The sequence below is a fragment of the Ciconia boyciana genome, chromosome 5 (assembly GCF_034638445.1).
Source record: "Ciconia boyciana chromosome 5, ASM3463844v1, whole genome shotgun sequence".
Lineage (NCBI taxonomy): Eukaryota > Metazoa > Chordata > Aves > Ciconiiformes > Ciconiidae > Ciconia > Ciconia boyciana.
The window spans coordinates 74,072,279-74,088,699 of record NC_132938.1 but is presented as its reverse complement, the minus strand read 5'-3'; the positions used below and the strand labels follow the sequence as shown (position 1 = coordinate 74,088,699).

The following is a 16,421-nucleotide window of genomic DNA, read 5'->3' as shown; positions in this document are numbered from 1 at the left end:
TAAAGTAATTAATCCAAACCTAGAAGATAAGTTTTACCTTTTATTCCAAAATCTAGTGTGCAAAGATATAAGTGTTGCAGTCAAGCAAGAGAGTTCTTACCAGGCTGAAGTGAGAGCATCACTTCACATGGGTGAAGAAGTAGGCATCTTTCCTGTCATATTTCACCTTATTTCTGTGTGCCCTACAGTGGGGAGTATGATGTAGTTAGGATCCTTCCAGAAGGCACATCAAAACCTGGCAAAAAAGAAAAGGGTCATAGCCAGAACCAGTGGATACTTGGCATTTCTTTCTGTAATTCTGATAGAAATCCGCTCAAGCATTAAGGCAACCCAGAGAAAATGACCGGAGCTTGGGAAAATATCACATTATATGATTCAGCCTGTTATAAATGAAACATGTTTACTTTTGCTGTCATATGAGTCCCATCATACATTATCAATTATGCGGTATCTCTCAGTCTCAGATGCTTACTGCTATTTGCAGCATGTAGTGTGGTACTGTAAACCTGTCACATTTTAAAAGAGGAAGCCTATAGGTTTCCATGAATTAGGTGATGTATGTGAATAGCATTGCTGTTTGACCAAAAATGTAAAGTGTTTTGTAGACTTGCCTTGATTTTTCTTTTCCTTGAGTTTAGAAAGGAAAATAAACGTAGCTTCCAGTCTAAGAGTTTAATATATTTGAAAGGTATGGTGAAACTTTTTTTTGGTCATGAAAATGACATTATTCTGCACTATTGTAAGTTTTTATTGTGCTGAAATTTTAATTTTTGCAGAATTCTGTACTGTGCTTATGCATCCAGAAGCTATTTTCCCTTTTAAATGCAGTAAGTGGACACGTTACATCTCTTAAAGTAATACTCTTGTAAAAATTTGTGAGAATTAGCTCCTGAAAATATTCTTGAAACTAAACTTGGTAACTAGAGAGAATGATATAACCAGTCATACAGAAGCATTAATCTTTTATTCATTCCTTTGCTGAGATAAGTCAGTGCAAAATGTTACCTAGCAAGTGGTCTGCTGCAATGCATTGAATCCAATGGACAAACTCTCTTGATTTCAGTAAGGTAGGGATTTACCATACCAGATATTAGGAGCACCTGAAAAATTGTGAGAGGGATTCTCAAAAGGAGAGGCTGTCAGTTTATCAAGTGGCAGAAGGAACTCGAAGGAAAACCATTCCAGTTGGCTCCTCCAAAGTCGCCACTGGAAAATTTTTATCACCTTCCTATATTATTTTCAGTTTGAATGCAGTATTCAATATAGATTATGTTTAAAAACATGAGTGCAGAGAAGTGCTTAAACTCAGTACTAGAAAAGTAGTAATTTTAAAACTAAATTCTTAAATTCCAGGAAATAAAATCAATTTTACTTTTTTAAATAGCTTCTGAACTATGCTGTTTAACATTGACATTTTACTCAGTTTGGACAGTTTTCCTTTGTGTGACAGTTAATTTAAATCTTGTGCTTCTGATCTAGCATAATTTTCCTAGCTTTTTCACGTCGGTGGCCTCTCATGTGAAGCCACAAGCCACTTGCTTACACTTGCTGAATAAATCTCATGATAACACCCTGAGTAATTTATCTGGTTGCATTTTTTCGGAAGTTGCACAACCAGTATTTGGCCGTGAAAGGCAGTGGTGTAGAGAAAAGCATCATCGTGAATGTTCAGCTCCTCTCAACAGAGGTAGTGCTTCATTGTGTGAGCCTGTGGTGCCAGGCTTTAGTTTTTCGCATGGTGCCCTGGCATGGTTCTATCCACTGGCATTGTAGTCAACCAGGAGCTGGTGGAAGGCCAGGACTTACGTAAAGTTGATAAGGGGGATTCAGACTGGAATGTGGAATCTCTAATCAAATTATTGTCCTTGGGAAGTGAAACACATCCTGGAGAAATATGTAAGCTAATTAAGATGTTTTGGGAACAATCTGAAGCTGCTAGCAGAATTGTGATAAGAAGCACCTCACACGAACTGTCCTCATTATAATACTAAAAGTCACACCCCTTGAGCTGGAGACCCTGGCCCAAGCGGAGACCCCTCACCTTTGGGCATGCGTAGAATATTAAAGTAATACTGTAGCTTTAAGAATAAGATGAGAAAATGTAGACCAGTAGAAAACTGCTTTACATAATTACTTATGCATATGTATAACTAGACTGCATAAATACTGTACCCATATGAGCGAGCGGTGTGCCATCTTTGTGGAGCTACCACCTAGCAGCCAGTCTTGCGCAAAACTTGCAATAAACTGATATCTCGGCTCTGTGTGCATATTGGGTTTTGGACACTGGGTAACAGACTCCGTTTGTGAGACAACAGCATCGGGTGAAAAATGGCTCAAAACAGTTTGAAGATTTTAAGGGCTTCCTCTCTGAGTTGGTTTGGCCCTGTTGGTCCCAACTCCTTTTCCTCCCTTACAAAAAGATCAGAGGGAGGAGGAGCTTAGCAATTCATTTGAGAACAGCACTTCAGGCAGCTCTTGACTGTACCCCAATAATGTGTGTTTAGGAACACATGGGTTAAATTTTTGTCATTCTCTGAGCAGAAAAGTAGAAGAAAGCTGGTTGACTTTTCATAAATATAATAATTTTTAAAGCATACTGTCTATCTCAGAGTCATGCAAAATCTCAGTGATTCCCCACTATGAATAGAGTTATCTAAAAATTACCTTGAATGTTCAAATATATGTTGTTACTTCCAATTTGGTCTCCAATTTTCGAGAAACGTACTTTATTCTGCTAACTATATTTCCTCCCATATTTGGTAGGCCTTCTTTTTTTTTGGTCTTTGTGTATGTACCTATTTGCAAATGCTCAGTCGATTAATCAAGATTTCTGAAGGTTTAACCTCATCTTATAAAGTAGATCCTGAGACTTGCCATGGTGTTAGCTCAGTAGGGTTCAGGGAAGGGTTCCAGAAAAGATTGTGTATTATTGCCAAGCAGGGCTTTGCTGTTGAGATTACTTATCCCATAGAGCTTAGGTCCATGTTAATGGGACAGGGGAGATTTAATCCCCTGGGAAAGTGTTTTTGGCACACAGCATTAAAAGGAATTTATCACCTGAATCTAAAAAGAATTGTGCTGATCATATTTTATTTAAGTGTTCTTTAAATTGTGAAAGGAAACTATATTTTCAATTAATTGCCAAACAAAATCAAATTATTTACTTTGCTTAAAACGGGGCATGTTGTAATGGTTCTGCATCAGCAGAGAACATCTGCCTGTTTTTATGTAAAGGAAACATGTTTCTGAAATAATATGCTAACCAGAATTACAGAAGTATTAGGGGAACCCTCCCACCCCAGTACTTTCAAATGAGATAGGAAGACAGTCGTAGCAGCTGAGTTCAGCCAGATCTTACTCCCCTTGAGTCATGGTGTGATGCCATCAAACAGTGCTAGCTTCTGATGCTGTATCTTTTATTTTATAAAAATGAAAAAAAATTAAAAATGCTACTGATCTTGCCTCACAGAACTATTGCTACTTCTCCTTCTTCAGATTTTGCTCTGCTTTCTAGCTCTTGGATCCATATTATTTTCTTAGAAGAGCTTCTAATTCCCTTCTATTCCTGTTAGCTATTACTTCATATCTTTTGGGACTGTCTCTTCACTGCATTAAATCATCAGTGATTTCTAGTTGTTTTTAAATATTCCTGCGTTCGTGAACACCAGCGTGGTGCCCTTCTGTGCAAGGGTTCCCTTCCCCCTTCCGTCCTCGGGTGAAGGACAAGAAATTCGGCTTCCCTCAGACGAGAGGTGCAGCAGAGGAGGAGGGCTGAGAGCTGGACGACAGCGGTACCAGCTCTCGCTGGGCTTTTGCCAAAGTCGCCGGGTGGCTTGGCCCGGACCTGGCTCACAGCAGAGCTCAAGCTTGCCCACGCTGGCTGGCACTGGGCAGAGACAGAGATCTTTACTGGGTTGCAGTACCCAGAAACGAGAGAGAGGAGCATAGGGTAGATCTGGGGGTTTGTTAGTTGTCCGGATAGCAGATGATGTCATCAGCCTGTGTTTGGGCCAAACACACCGTGTAGACATATCCCAGAGCAAAGACTTGTGCCAAAATTACGCCCTTGCCTATAGCAGTGGCCAGACTTAAAAAGTAAATGTATAAATCAAAATTAAAAACAAAAAGAAAGAAGGAAGGGAAGAAAGAAATTATCTTTTATTGTTTAATAATGAAGAGCTGTATCTCAATACATAAATTAGGCACAACTTTAAAATCACATATAATTTCAATTACAGCCATCTGTTTCTCCTTAGGAAGAATGAAGTGAGGTCAACAACTAAACATTTTACAACCATAAAGATTCTGGGATGCTTTTTAAGCTATATACATATGTGATTTGTAAGAAACCTATTTACATGTAAAATTTCTCATTTGAACAGCCATTCCTTTTATCATGCAAACACCAAGTTTTTTGGAAGCTACAGGCTTCAAAGTGAAGTGAATACACATATTTCAGCCTAATGTTATTGCGCTAATTTTTTTTTCATTTTAACCCTCTGATATTTCTATCATCATGAAGAAAAATATCTGCATACCTTTAACTTTCAAATGCCTAGACAGTAGGCACTTGATGTGGCATAGATTTTCTTCCAGACAAGTATGTAAAAGGTTTCTGAGCCCTTTGACAAAAATAAAAATTAAAACCTTAACAGAGGTTTTTGAGGGAAGATGGGTGAGGAAGGAATGTTATATAATGGGGCTCAAGGTAGAAGATGATTTAAATCTTAGAATTATGTGTAATCATTTATTTGAGTGGCACTTACCTTTCCTTCTCTCACACAGTGCTGTTCACAGCATTGAACAGAGAACAGTACATTCAGCTGTGAATGTCTTGTTGTGACCCTGATGAGGGTTATATCCACGATGTGGCATATGTCATTTTACAAGTGATTTTAATAAAGTTGATGACTTTACTGATAAGATTTTTAGTTGCACAAAATAATGTGGAAATGCATTTTATGTTCATCCTAAATGTATGATATAATTTATTCACCTTCCTTGAGCCTGCAGACTTTTTGAATTCCTCAAATGTGAAAAGGTGAACAAAGATGTAAGTAAGCTTGTCCAACAATAAATCAAACAAGAAAAAGAATGCAGAATCATTTTGAATACTTAACCATAAAGCCTTCATGCACAAAATATAAAGCAAAATACTGACCTAAATGGTTAATAACAGGAAAAGTCTGTTAATACCTGTTTTATAAACCCCTAATCTTTACAGTTGTTAACAGGAACTGGAGTGCATGCATAAAAGACTGCACTTCACAGCAATGCTGTTATCCACATCAATCAAGATAATCCCGCAGTAAAACCTTGCTAAAGAGGAAATGTGGCATGTTCGGATAATGTCAATGATTAGAAAACATGTCCCAGAAAATGCCATGCAAAGCAAGTTTAAATATTAATGCACACTTTCCTAGCCCTTTTCAGTTGAGAGTCTCAGATTATTTACGTGGACCTCAAGGGCTGACCTCTGATTTCAGTTCCAGATGTGAAACAAACAGAAGTTCATGTGTATTTGAAAGCAGAGTGTAATTCTGAGCCATAAAACTTCACAGCTGCTTTTTCAGAAAATGTGAATACTCAGTCTACACAAGGGTAAATTGAGTCACAGAACAGGGGAATGATTTGTTGAACGTGAACATAGTGAACGAGGCCACATAATAAACCTCACTATCTCTTATTACCATTTCCTTCTTCATGGCTCCAGTAAACACACTGCTGGTTCAAATTCACTCTGTCTTAGGCTGACAATGTATTTGATCATAACTCATCAGAGAGGACAATTTTATGCTTTAGACCACACTATAAATTAAGTCCCTGGAAGATTTTCATTGGGTGTATAGTATGTTCTGGAGAAATCATTGAAAAAGACAGAATTACATGCTACACCTCTGTGAACAATCATGCCCTTGTTTTCTACTCTAGATTAATGGTAATTGAATATGCTTCATACTTGCAGGTTGGCAATCTTTGACTGCTGATCACTTGGGAAAATGCAACACATTGCTCTCTCAAGTGCTGTTCCTCTATCATTTCTCAGGACAATCAAAGAATTAGCTCTCCTCATGCACTTATGAGGAAAGTGGTATTAAAAAAATATGTAAGTGAAACAGAATTATCTCAGCTAATTTTAGATGGCTACAGTTTAGAAGTCAGGATCTCAGCTGGTTCTTGTGATTTCACTAGACTGAAGTATATTGTCCTGTGAAATGCCTTTTTCTCTCCACTAACTGGAGTAAGGATCTAGTGATGCAAACTCAAATGACTACATTGCAGCTATCCAAAGTTAGTGAGATGAATCTCACCTGAAGTTAAATTGAACAAGTCATCTTTCTGCAGAGCTTAGCAGAATTGGTGCTTGTTGAACTAGCTGGAGCCGTGCAGCAGTCAAACCCTACCAAAACCAACAGGCATGGAAGAAACACCAAGGGAAGTGTGACCGTAGTAGGAGTAAAGTTCACACTAATACATACAAATTGCATAAAAGCCTGCGTTTCAATAAGAAGGTGATTAAGTTTCCTAAATGGAACCTGGCAAAGTTATAATTATGTTTGATCCGAAGAATCACAATGTCAGATGAGAGTTCATTATTCAATAAGCTCTCAGTTCAATTCACCTGCATGAGATGCTGTGTGACTTTAAGGAAACAACTGAAAACACGGATGATCAGTTAGGTAGTCTTAACAACTAAGCAAGGAAGAGTGAGGAAGCATGCCATGCTAAAACACGTCTTTAATGAAGGGTTGCCTGGAAAGACAATGTGTAGGAAAGGGGGTTGGGTTTTTTTAGGTTTTAATGTTCGAAGTAGAAGAAATAGCTTATCTCTGATGACCTCTTTCCTGGGAAAAAAGACACAAATTAAGAAATTATTGTATAATAATTTAAAATAAAAAATAAGATAAGATACGGTTTGTTACAGAAATAAGCATCCCACCAGTAGAGCTTCTAAACTATGATTAAATAGTTTAATTGTTTTAATTAAAAAAACAAAACCAAAACAGTGACTTAAAATTTGTACAGTGCCTTAAGCACAAAACAGAGGAAAATATGATTCTGGCAGTGGACTGAGATGTAAGAATACTGCTCTCACTTTGTGGTTCACTCTCTTTATGTTAAACATTTATGAATAGCATGTGCTTAGCCTAGATGGCCACAGAAGGATGTAGGAGCCCCCATACCTTCAAGAACATCCAAAATCTGGGGTTTTGTTCGTGTGGGGATATGCTGATCATATATAACCACTTCTAATAAGTGGGAGTGGACATGAAAGGTAAATCATGCCTTGTGCTCTACTTTGGATAGCCTCGCTGATCTGGACTTTATCTATGCTAGCGCACCGAGCAGTGCCAGGGCATGTTTGCCGGCCCTGGGGCCACCAGGCAGCATCTGGCCATACTATTAAATACTGTCAGCATCCAAAGGTGGAGGGCTGCATCCAAACTGCCCCTGGGGAACAGCCTTAACCTAACGCACTGCATCACAGATGGTGCTGTCCAGAGAGTGCCAGCTCGCCTGTGCCAAAGCTGTGGGCAAGGGTGATTTTGGTGGTTTAATAAATTGCAGAGAGAGAAAGTCTTGTGAGTGAGAGTGTTCTTTGGCACCTCAGTTTACCGGAATAGCTGTAGCGCTGGTGAACTAGGATTTCTGACAGTGTCCCTCGTTGAAAGATCCTTTAGGAAACTAAGCTATTATGAAATGAGAGGAAATGTTCTTACTCAAGTGTCACTGTTACTTAGTCACAGTAATTATCAGTTGTGCTGATTAATGAGTGGATTAAAGGTGAGGTAGAGGTTTATGAATAATGGGAGTTTTTACTATAGATGGATGTTACCAAGTAGATGAGGATGTGCCTGTTCTGAGAAACAGAGGACACAAAGGGTACAAGAAATACAGGGATCACAGAGAGATCAATAAAAACATGTCATTACAAAGGTGTCCATGAACAACAATTTACTTAGGAAAGAAGAGAACCCACGTGTCTGTTTTCAAAGAGCAGATCTAAAACAAGCAAAAGGAAATATTTTTTCATAAAATTCATAATTAAATTGTGAAACTTGGTGCCAGATGAATGGATACTTCATGGCGGATAGGCAGTTCAGGAAATCCTTAACCTTCTGACTGCCAGAAGCAGTGATGTTTGCTGAGAAGGATCAGTCTGTCCTGGCGTTGTTTCTCCCATGTCCCCTAAGCGTCAGCTACTGGCTGCAGTTGGAGGCAGGATTTAGCCATTTCAGTCCAACCCAGCATGGCAGTTTCTATTTTTCTGTACCCCGGATCATGCGTGTGGAGAGCGTAAAGGGAACGGGCAACGTTTGTGACAGCATTTTATTCTTTTCCTTTATCGCCCACTTGTCAGCAGCCCTGAGATGGTTTTAGTACTCAACAGAGCAAAGGAAGCGTTGCAAGAGGCACTGGGGGGGACGTTATGACTCTGAAGCATTTGTTTGCCTCATTATGCTAATTCCTCCATTATCTCTGGGGTAGTGCATCATCTTGCTCCAGGTGAATTTAGATAAGTCCTACATTCAGCCTTTAATTCCATTGTTCTTGGGTCCTCAGTTTGTAAAACTGGGATGCTGTCACAAAAGGTAATGATGGCAAATACACCATCTGTGAGATTCTCAGCTTCTATTACAATAAAGGCCATCAAATGAGGTAGAAGAATTCTCCGTAAGATGGGTTTCTAGATGCCGTGCCATAATATGTAATCAGGGGATAAATCACGCAGTCCAACATATTTATACACTCAGGCACCAAAAGCAAAGGACTTCAGGTTCATGCCTTGGAACCTGAGTAAGGGCAGCTGGACCGATGCTGCTGACACAGCGAGGCTTTGTAACTCAACACATACATCACTGCAAACTATGGATGTTTGTCACCTCTGTGGTTTTGGCCACTGTAATTTTTATTCAGGAACATGTGAAATGTCTGAAGGTGGGGAACCTTGTGCTTCGGTTTCCCCAGTTATAAAGTAAAAATAGTTTTCATTTTGCAGGATGTTGTGATTGTTCAAGTTACGTTGAGATTTATAGATCAAAGGCGTCATAAAAGCACAAAATATTTCGGTGTTCAGTAGATACAGCATGAAGGATCTGTAAAATGGTGCACAGATAGTTAAAAGAAAAAATGGAGTTTTGAGCAAGTGCATATGTAATTTTTATAGACAACTGCCATTATCCTGTGAGGCAAAAGTATTGCCAAATTATTAAACTAATTACAGATATTAAAACAAGTATCAGTCTTCAAACCCTCTGTTGCCTTTTTTCTTCCTTTGAAGGCTTTTCATTATTTTTTATTACCGTGGACACCTATAAAAACTTTTAATTTGAATAATTTAGAACTTTGTATTTAATTTTATTATATTTCTTTTCATGTTACTGCAGTGTTGTCTTTGGGCTTTTAATTGTTTTTTTGTTGTTGTTGTCAAACACTTTGAAACTTCTGAAAAGAACTGCATGAAAAGAATAAATAATGACATAGTAATAAGAAAAAAACAGCAATATTTTATTAAAGAGAATCTTTCACAGAATTAAATTCTGTGATTTTAGTATTTTCTGAGCAATTACAATAGCATTAGTACCAGGTTCTTATGAAGGTAACATATCTGTATCTGTAGAGCAGGCATGGAAAATGCTGCAAATACATGCCTTTGATCTAAATGACAGAAATAAATTTGCTAAGGACACGGTAACATTAAGCATGTTTAAACTGACCCGTATTGCTTGAAGTGCAGGTAGAGTATTTCTCCTTTTGATCAGGCCATTTGATTTAAAGTATAGATGAAATTAAGTTGTGTGCATAATATGTCTAATATAATTTGGCACATAAACTCTTAGAGATGTAGGTTAATATTTTATTTGCATATATCCCCTAGTTTTTTTCCTGTTCTGCAGTTAAATTTATCACGAGTCTGCAGGCATGACTTGCTGCTAGACTTGGACATGAACAATTAAGTTTTCAGTCAGAACTACAGTGAGAGATTCCACTCCGGCTGCGTTTGCTAAGCCTTTTGGTAGCTGCATTGATAAGGCAGAAAGAAGTTCATGTGTGAGAAATCTGAAGTGAAGATGCAAATCTCATGCTTGGCTGGTATTTTGTTATCTAAGAATACGTTGATCCTGAGTGGCATCGGAGTAGCTTTACTTTCAGGGTAGAAGAGTGTTTCTGTTTCTTCTCTTTTAAAAGTATCCTAAATCCTTGGTAGAAGTACTACTTTCCTATCACTACGGGCAACTCAAACAAATTTGTTAATGTTGTGATTAGAGTTACCATTTCATAAGGCTTTAAACAATTCTTTTAGAAAGACTTCATTAATATTCAAAGCTTTTTTTTTAGAAAAGTCATAGATTTGTGTCTAACATTCAATCAGACACATTTTAGTTGCTTTTCATAGACTGGGAAGTTTGAGACATGCTTTCTAGTTTGAAGCAGTCATAAATGCCTTCAATCATTATGATAAGTATATAAAAATAACATCAAACTTGCATTCATTTTCTCTCCACATATCTAAAAGCTCTAGGATTCTAAAATAAATCACATATAAAAATAATGGAAGTATGCATTCAGGTTTTTTAGTTAATCATGAAGCTTCTGTAATTGTTTTTGAGCAGGGACTGCTATGTTTACTCCTTGTTTGAATAGTACAAGAGTTGGGCATCTAGATTTCTACAGAGCTCTAATATTTTAAACTCTCTGGAGAAAGGAGGCAGACTAACTCTAAGCAGTACGGGCTGTTGTGTGAAATCTGACGTGTTTGAAGAAGATGCCTCCATCATCTGACCTTTTAGCTGATGTCTTCTGAACTAGTCCTTACCTGCTGAGATGCCCAGCATGTAGAGCTCCCAGTCTAACACCATAAGATTCCAGAGCTTTCCATTTTCCCATTTTGTCAGAGCACTCACAGTACCTTATTGTAGGTTTGAGTTTATAAACCTATGTTAGGAAGTTTGTCTTTTTTAGGCTTTTTATGTAGCCTGCAGAGACTGGGATGCTCCTCCAGGGGATAATTCAGAACAGGAATCTCTTGTGACCGACTGACTAAAGAGCATAGTGAGTCCAACTTCATACTTGACTAAGTGGCTAAGTTGGGTTATGTTCAGAAAATTATTCTTCCAGCAATTCCAGTGCTAAGTACGCTGTAGGGCTGCAGGACTGTTACTTTTCTCCACCTTTTTACCACCCTTTGCTTGTGTGTATGGGGTGCTGTGTCTAGGTGCAATATTAAATTTTGTAGACCTGCCATGTTAGAAATCTGTGCAAACACTTGAGGCTAAGAGGATATAGCCTTTATCGTAACAATTATAAGGACACTCATTAACCTAATGAAGCCATGGCAGCGTATCTATGGGGATGGTGCCGCAGCAGCGTCAATGTGAGTTTGTTGTAGGAATATTTTGAATTATTTTTGATTAACAATACGCAGTCCCCAAGGAAATAAGAGACTAATACTAGAGATAGAAAACTTGCACAAAACTACATTGCTGAGAGAATACCAGAATGATACAGGAAGAGACTCTTCTATAAGACTTGATTTGTAACTGTGGGTCATAAGATATTGTCTGTCCTTGGTTCTTAAATACATAATTCATGAGTAGAGCTTGAGTAAGTTTTTCAACAATAAAAACTACACTGAAATTGGAATTTAGGGGATTATCAGCACAATGAATTTGATGAACAGTTATGGCTTTTCAGTCTTTTTCTCTTTTAATAGAAGAGGCAGGAAGAAGTTCTTATAACCTAAAATATAACGTAGTTGTATTTCCACCTGAGAGCTTTTATGGGAAGGTGCAGTTAGATACAAAGCATAGAGTAAGCAAAATTTAGGTGGAATTTAATTTAATAGACACGATAATCTGAAATGTCATCATGTTTAAACTGAAATAACTTACTTAAAGTTGCCATTCTGTTTAAGCCAAACACACTTCGTGTTCTCTGCTTATGTATATGTACACAAGAAAAGCAAGACAACAGAAACCAAGGAAGCAAAGCTCCCAAATATGCAAGGTCTTTGAAAATTTGAGGCAAAATTTACAGTGCTTTTTTGCAATGAAGTATTTGCTTAATGCTTTTTCACAGGCTGAAAGAACTTTCATACTGGTTTCATCAGTTTTCAGTACACAGTGATATTCAGAAGACCTCCGTTCTTGCTCAAAGTTTGTTGTGCATCGCATGCATGCAACAGAGAGATAAAATTCTAACAATAAATGTGCTCCGACCTTGTTTACTTTTTTAAGCAAAACTGATATAAAGTGTATTGCTTGTTCAGAAAAGCCTCTGAGATTAATGAAAGAGCTATCAGCTGCAGGGTTAATGATTTCCTTAATGATCAACAAACAGTTTACAGTGATCTGGGAAGGAGGATGTGGATAGTGCAGCAGATGAATTAAAAACTTTGAAAAAGTTTTCAAAAAGTTTGTTGAAATTCATAAACTTTTTTTCCCTTGGTATTTTCTGAGAAGCATTGAATGTAAAAAATATTTCATTTCATAAGCTAAAGTACTGTAAATATTAACTGATTACTGTTCAAAAATTAACTGGTTAAAATCATGCTTTACAGTCCCAAATCAATAAGTCACTTGTCAAAAAGAATTTGAAAATGCAAATCTCATTCTAAGTTTTTCTGTAAGAATCGAAAGAAAAGAGAAAAGATGGGGAGAATGGCAGGCAATAGGTGGGCCTCTCTTCATATTTAAGATTGAATGGTTTGAATATTTCCTGAAAGCCTTCAGAAGTCTTCTGAAAAGCTTCAGATGTCAAAATAGAAACACCTGAAGGCCTATTATCAAAATAATAGCCTCTGTAGTCTGTGAACTTGGCGAAAGAGAAATGACTCTTCTCCAGTGACATGGGGCTGAAGGATTCCACTGGCAGCCAGTGACTTGTGTGACGTGACTAGATAATGAGGGCTTTTATAAACTCCTCTGCCTATTTAAGGGCCTAAAAATGAATTTTGGATCACAGGCCAAGATTCAGGGCCAGGCGTCCAGAGATGGATTCTCTGCTATTTTTAAGAACTCTTGAGACTGCCACTACAGATGGTATTTGTGCACACTCTTTGCTTAAGTGGTAAAATCTTCTGTTCTCTTTAGTGAACAAGGGGATGGTTATTCCCTTAATTTTTAATATAAGCTTAGAAAATGTAACTGACAATGATAACCTCAGTGAACCATCCTGGCAACGACAGGTATTCATTAAATAATAACCATTCTTTGTAGAGCATTAGCACGAGGAACCTGGGCAATGGACAATGAAGCCGTTCTGCCAGATAGAAAAAAAACCCCTCCCCTGGCACAAAGACCTTCCAATTTAAATTCTCAACATGACACAACAGTTGGATACAGAAGATGAGAGAGCAGGTAAAATGCTATAGGGGTTCTCTTTGGTAGTATTTCATATTCTTTAACTAGTAACATACAGATCTTCAAGAGTATTCTGCAGATTTTAAAGTATGAGAGTGTGATTAAAAAAAAATCTGGTCATGGATTTCAAAGAGAAACTCAGCCTGTTGGATTCATTGGATTGACGTGAGATCAAGTAAAAAAATCAAGCTCTTATGTATTAACTGAGCAAATATTTCATTCTGACTAATCAGAGTATTGTTTTACAAACATTAAAAAAGCTTGCTAAAGCCATGTCATTCATTATTATCATTAAAAATATTGGTATTATTTCTTTGGAATAATTACAAACATAGCAATTATTCATAAGATAAATGGGTAGGATTAAAAATAAGCACATACAAAGCTATTCATCAATTAAATAAACCAGCCCACGCTATGAAAACTCCATGAAAAGATACCTTAGAGATTTAGTTAATATCAAGGCACTAATTATTACAGGAACGTTGATTGTTTGGACACGGTGAGAAGGAAATCTTAGAAGTATTGTCTAGATAAGACTAGAGGCTTATTTTCTTTTTAAAATACAGGGAAAGTAGTATGCACACCAAGACATTCAGTGATTTAGTTTTTTAGAGTGATTCTAATATATCTCTGCGAAAAGCCAGATTATCCTGTATAACAGCATACAGGCATAGGATGAAATTGTGTCTGTGTCATCTGTGGTGCGTCCCTCTGACACCACCCCCCCTCCCCCCAAAAAAAACCCCCACCACCTTTTAGTCTTTACGTGTTGTATTCTGTGGCTCTGTTTAGGCTGCTTCTTACCTAAAAATCTGGTGTGTTTGGAGAGGAAAGAGATGCAGGTCTTTTCGACTGAGAGCATCAAAGATAAATAGTTATGACTGTAGGCACTGAAGCGATGTTCAGATGTCTCCAAGCTGCCAGAGACCAAGTCATCTTTAAGAAAAGGCTGCAGTATAGCTGAATTAGTATGTTGCGGAGCTTGAGAAAGCAAACTGTTATTATTAGCCTGGGTGACCAGGCAATGCCAGACTGACCAGACAGCATTTAGCACCTTAGGCAGTACTGTGCCTTGCCAGCATATCAGCTCTCTCAGAGATGCTGGGGGTGCTGTGAGTGACACCACACAGCAGAGATGAGCCCCTGCAGCCTGCCTGCGCAGCATGACCTGCGTCCCCGTGGGTGCTGGCAGGGGCCTCTCTGTCCCCCAGCACTTTGCCGCTGCTTTCCGTTCTCCGTGTGTGCCCCAGACCCCAGTTACCTCTGGGCTGCGTGGCTGAGTCTCCCCGAGACCTCCTTGACGCACTGGCTGCTGAGAAACTCCCAGAGACCAAACTTCTTGTGCTGAGCAGCCTACGAACAGAGTTACATATTCACTTAAAATGAAAACCAGCTCGCTTACCTGAGCAAACAGAACACTAAGTTGGAAAGTCAGAGAGCTTACTTTGCTTTGTCAGGTTGTTCTCATTATCATTGCAGGGTTAGTAAATTATAAATATCTACCCATTAGAAGAGGAAAAGTCGTCCTTTAAACACGAGCTCTGTTCTTTCTGCTGGGCTTGCTATTATTTTATTATTTCTAACCCTGTAAACTGTAGTGTTTCAAAGGTAAAATGTGTTCATAGTTCATTTAACTTTACAAAGCAGGATCTCTGCTGCTACATCTGAACAGCAGTACACGAGCAATTTCTGCTTCAGAGGTCTGAGTATGTACTCCACTGCACGCAGCTCTAGACTGAAAGAGCCCGAAATTTAAGACGGAAATGTGTCACTTCCCCTTATCCATTCTCCAGCTCAATTTTCGTGGGAATGAAAGACAGCTGCTTAACCTGGAAGGCCCGTGGTGTGCATGCTGGAGGGAGCAGGGCTGTGGGGACTGCTGACGAGCTTTGCTTCCCTGCAGTCTGTGCATTGGCAAAGTGTCTGCCGTGACGTATGTGTTCTCTGAAAGGTCTGCAAAGTTACCGATATATGTCTAAACAGGGATATAAATAGAAAAGCAGGTCTGGTAGTGTGTGCAAGCTTTATTTGGCAAAAAAACCAAAAGGGGCTGAGAACAAAAAGAGCTTTTCACTGCCTCAAGTCTGATGCTGGCCAGGGTCCAGACAGATCCCTGCTGCTGGCTGAAATTAGAGCTGCGTGAAGTCTATCCTAAGTTGTGTCTGGTTGCCTATAGCCCTGGACCTCTCTTCTGAGAGTTACAAGTCATCTAGATTTGGGAGTGTCCATCTTATTTTGCTTGGACTCATTCCTTACGTTGGTGGCGAAGAGAGAGTATGATGTAAGAGTCATTTTGAGATCCTAGATAATCTGGAACAGTGCCCATGGGTTTAGGTTTTTCAGTGAGAAAATCCTTCAGTTTGCAATTATAAACTTGGCCTTCCTTTTGCATCTTAATAATATTGACTTAAAATACTATGGGGAGGGGAGGAGGGGAGTGGGGAGGAGTTAGCTGTTGTTTTCCATAAATATCTAACCCATTTTAAAATTACATATTTACATAAAGATATTAAAAAACAACTTATTTTTTTATTTAAAGGAGCTTTGTTGATGCCTGATAATCTAAATAACCAGAAAAACAGCAGGTGAAAAATTACCTTATATGATGAAAAGGTATGAAAATAGTATTCTGGGAAATGGAGCTTGATTCTTTGCAAATCTCGAGCTACAAAATCTATCCTAAGAATATACAGATTGCTTCAGAATATACAGAATATACAGATGCTTCAGAATAGATTGAAGCAGCCTCAAGTCTGAGGGGCAAACCAAGACCCTACCTGCTGCAAAGATTGACTTTAGGCTGTGTTTGTCTTCGTGTGTTCTGTAACATACCTAAATTCACTGCTGTATAATCAGAGTGATTTGAGTTTTGAGTGCTGTAAAAAAATGAGTAGAACCTCTGTATCTTGTATTTGGTTACTTTACATTTGCAGTTTTTCTTGTGACAAGAAGACATAACTACATAAAATGTCATAGTAGCAGAACACAAGCATACCGTTGCGTGATGGGATCACAGTCAGCAGTCTTGGCTATACATTTTTGAATCTGAAT

The 16,421-nt window shown here is 38.4% G+C and overlaps 2 long non-coding RNA genes across 2 annotated transcripts in view; one reads left to right on the top strand and one right to left on the bottom strand.

The window, feature by feature from the left end:
- Positions 1 to 16,421, top strand: part of LOC140652066 (uncharacterized) — a 135,527-nt gene that overhangs the window by 34,797 nt on the left and 84,309 nt on the right. The window lies entirely within an intron of this gene.
- LOC140652493 (uncharacterized) lies at positions 148 to 14,979 on the bottom strand. Its single transcript, XR_012042830.1, has 3 exons — positions 14,815 to 14,979; positions 14,632 to 14,723; positions 148 to 235 (listed from the first exon to the last, which is right to left on the bottom strand). It is a non-coding gene; the product is annotated as an uncharacterized lncRNA (long non-coding RNA).